The 4,372-nt window shown below is 37.4% G+C and overlaps 1 pseudogene; it reads right to left on the bottom strand.

Moving 5' to 3' along the window:
* Positions 1-2,630: 2,630 nt before the first annotated feature.
* LOC136803177 (uncharacterized) lies at positions 2,631-3,468 on the bottom strand (annotated as a pseudogene).
* Between the last annotated feature and the right edge of the window lie 904 nt (positions 3,469-4,372).

The raw sequence follows: 4,372 nt of genomic DNA, 5'->3' as shown, positions 1-4,372 counted from the left end.
CAGTCTTAAATGAACCAAGAATACCACACATCGACAACCAGTCCACCAACAATGAACTCCGTGAGAAACTTCAACAACTACCATTAAGTGAAGATTTCTACATAACTGAAACAGAGGTACAAACAGCCATTAACAAACTAAACAGAGACAAAGCAAAAGACCCATACCTTCTAAAAGCAGAACACTTTATTCATGCTTCCAGCCCTACCTTCATCAAAATATTAACATCTATCATAAACAATATCTTCAAGAACGAAACTCCTCAAGCACTCAGTGTATCAGTAATGGTCCCATTAGTCAAATCATATAACAAATCTTTAAAAGACCCTAACAATTACAGAGGGATTAGTCTTATTCCCATCCTCACGAAGATCATCGAAAACATTATCTTACTCAAATGCCCATCACTGAAATCGTCTTCACTATCACAATTTGGCTTCACAAACAAATCATCTACGACCCATGCTGAATTCTTGATCCAAGATACCATAAACTTTTACAATAAAAACCATTCACCAGTATACGTATGTAGTCTAGATGCTACCAAAGCTTTTGACAGCTGCAACTGGCTCAAACTTTTCGAAAAACTTGATGACAAAGGAGCAGTTCCAAAATCAGTTCTTAAGTTCTTAATAGACTCTTATCTTAAGAGCACTTCGTCCGTCGTCTACGGTGACAACAAATCCACTCCATTCCACATGACCCAGGGAGTGAAACAAGGATCAATACTGTCACCCTACCTTTACAGTGTCTACACCAAAGACCTTATTGATGAACTTCTCGATCTTAACGTTGGATGCCGATTACCCGACGGAACTAATACGTCAATTGTAGTATTTGCGGACGACTTAATTTTAATGAGTCCCAACCTAAGCGATTTGCAACTTCTTCTCGATAATTGCGTGTCTTTCGGCCAGAAGCACAACCTCAAGTTTAACGAACTAAAGACTCAATTTCTTGTATCTGGAAAATACACCCTTGAGTTCCCAATTCTGCAACTAGATGGTAACCTGGTTCTACCTCAAACAACGCTTAAACATCTTGGATTCTTATGGACAAAATCTCCACACAACGGTATTCTCAACTTACAGCAACATGACTACCGTCTTCGCGAGATGTGGGCTGTCACTTCATCACTAGGGACCCTACGCCTAGGACGTCTTCTAGGTCGACGTCGCCATTTTGGATATTTTTTCGTACTGCGCATGCGCACAGGGGAATCACCTTTGATTTCATCACGTCGAGTATCAGTAGACAGCGTGAAAACAACCTTTTTGAAGTCGTCCTTGTGTCGTGAAGGTTTCAACCATGGATAATTCAGAAAAAGACCAAATGAAAAGGTAAATATCTAAAAAATCAACAACATGAAATGGACCCTACAACACGATGTCTTCCTATGCAGAGAGCTCCTTCTTATGAGACCCTATACCTTCAAGCCTGGAACTAAGGAGAGTGGGCATGCTTGGACTTCAGTAGCCAACGATTTAAATAATGTTAAAGAATCAAAATTTATGGTTAATCAAAAGTCCGTTCGAGACCACACCAAACTTTTGCTGGAAAAATATAACCAACGCATGAAAGATCAAGAGAACGAATCTGGGGGGAACAAAGAACCGACTGAACTAGACCAAGTATTGTATGATATTAAGTCTGAATGGAAAGAAGCAAAAGAACGCTATGATGAAATGACCTTAGCAAAAATGAAAGAAATTCAAAATTCGAAAGATGATGCTGACACAATTCGAACAGTAGCATGTGAAAATTTGAGTGCAACAAGAAAAAGGAGAAACAGTAATGATGAGAGCCCAACTAGTAGTAAAATCAAGAGAAATAAAGGAAGTGGTACCCAAGCCTTTCTGATGGCAAAACTCGAATCAGACAACAAGTGGAAACAGCAAGAGCTTGAACTCAAACGCCAGTCCGTTAACAGGGAGTTAGCCTCGCAAAACAATTTTTCAATGTTGTTGGAACAGCAAAGACAATTAAATGCTAATCAGCAAGAGCAAAACAAACTTGTTCTTCAATTGGTGGGAGAACAATTCTGAGCCCAAGGATAAAAAGCAAACTTGAATTCAATGTTAGGGTTATAAACTAATATTTAGCACATTTCATATGTTCGAATTTATTGTTTGGTGTTTGGCTGGGTCATAGAAAAACTATATTTTGCATTTTCCATATGTTTGAATTTATTGTTTGCTGTTTGGGTCAGTTGAACTACTGATGATAGGGGATATAAAATTTTGATTAAAAAATCATTTAAAATAGATTAAAGGACTTCAGAATTTTGCTTCATTCAGTAACAATTGCTTATGATTTTTATTAAATGAAGAGAGAACTAATCAAATGTTAATATTTTCTTGAAAATCATCTTGTCGAAGTGTGTAAATCACTCCTCTTTTCTTTGAAATTTTGATAGTTAAGTTATTTATTTTCAGAACATATTTATTACCCATTACCCATTTTTTCATTTTTTACAAGTTTTATAAATAAAGTAAAATATTTTATTACTTTGAATTGTTAATATTTTAATAGATCTACGTAAAAGTTTTAGAATGTTTATATTTGAAAAAAAAGATATCAGTTTTAAAATTAACAACAAGTTTCTGGAAATAAATAGTTATGTCCACAGTTTAGGAAAAGTACTGTCAAACAGTGGGTGGGTCAATATCGAAGTGAGCTGATGATTGTGAACCATACATGCAAGTTCTAGCATTGGTTAAAAGTGCGCAGACTGTATACATCTTCCCAATAGGTGAAAGCCCTATTTTTAAATTTTTCTTGAAGTCCACGAATTTAAAATAATTGATTACATCACCAAAAACCCATTCGACTCCTATCCTACACTGCTCATGGCCTTATTGTAATCTTTTTGTTGTTGGGTCAGATTAAGTCCCTGGAAAGGCTTTTGTAACTCCACGCTCAAAGGATAAGCAAGGTCTCCATAAATGCAGAGTGGAATCTGGTTTGGCCTTTGCCCCATTGCACGAAGCTGTGGTAGAACGTTTGAATCTGCCAACATCCCACTATCATGGCGTCTTCCCTCCACAGGACCAAACAAGTTGACAATAAGGCCATTAGGTGCTGCAATTGACTGGAATTTCAATGCATGAACTCTCTTATGTCCATTATAGACCACTCGTTGGAGCTCGCCAGGTTTGCATATAGGTCGCACAGTTCCATCTACAAACCCCCAACAGTTATCTAAGGGTGCACCAGCTTGGTGGATCGCATTTGCGAATCTTTGTAAATTTGCTGGAGATAACCAGTTCTGGTTAAAATTGTGAACTTTGTTGTTGTGGATGGTGTAGACAAAGTTGGTCATATCTCCTGCTATCATGGAGAGTTGAGGTTCTGGTCTTCCAAATTTGGGAACCATATCTCCAAATCTGATAGGGTACGAAAATCGTCTTAGCAGGATACACAACGCCTCAACACCATCGACATGAAGTCTATTGTTACACACAAAAACATCCGGAATTTGCAAAACATCTTTTAGGACATATGCGTCATTTTTGTAAAATCTGAAGTCTGCCTTGCACTCATCATCTGTTAGCCTATCAAAGTCGAAATCGTTATTCCAGTAAGGAAAGTTAGGGTTTTTTGATTGATTTAGATCGTATAATAAAGCAAATTCTGCATCGTCTATCATGTCAAATGCACGAGAGATCAGTAAAGCATCTCTAATTTCTCTTAAAGCAGGAATTTTTTATCATAGTTCGATCAACTTTTATTTTTATTTTCAGGAAAGTCCTTTTTCGAAATGTAAACAACTGCGGATTTTTGGCGCGAAAAAAGAACTCTCAAAATATTTCGTAGGAATATAAATTTAAAGGACGCCTTCTACCGGACGCCTTTTCCGACTTTTTCAGATTGACGGCGTCGACCTAGAAGACGTCCTAGGCGTAGGGTCCCTACTAATCTCCGCTGGCGTCCGTAAACTCCACCCAAATCAAATCATCTCACTATTTAAAAGTCTGGTAGTACCGAAGCTACTCTATGGTGTTGAACTCATACATCTTTCAGATTCCGCAAGGATTTTTCTGGACAGACAGGCCAGATGTGCATTGAAGTCAATGTTGGATGTATCGAAATTCTCCAAAAATCTTATTGATAAACTTTAAAACATATCGCAAATTTCATCACTCCTTGACAGCAAAAGGCTCTCTTTACTAAATGAACTAGTAGTCAACGCTAATACTCGACAGTATGTGCTCCATGTCTTGACTCTCAACGAAAAAGACAGATCATTCTCCTTCATCACAGAAATAAATAAAACTTGCATTGACTACAACATTGACATACTTGATTGTACTCTTAATCGGAAATCGATTAAAATCAATAATCTAGATTTAACTGAAGACGTACTCCAACT

This window comes from Clytia hemisphaerica, unplaced genomic scaffold, assembly GCF_902728285.1.
Source record: "Clytia hemisphaerica strain Z4C2 unplaced genomic scaffold, Clytia hemisphaerica genome assembly, whole genome shotgun sequence".
Classification (NCBI taxonomy): Eukaryota; Metazoa; Cnidaria; class Hydrozoa; order Leptothecata; family Clytiidae; genus Clytia; species Clytia hemisphaerica.
Note: the sequence above shows the minus strand (reverse complement) of the source record. Positions and strands in the feature narration are given on the sequence as shown.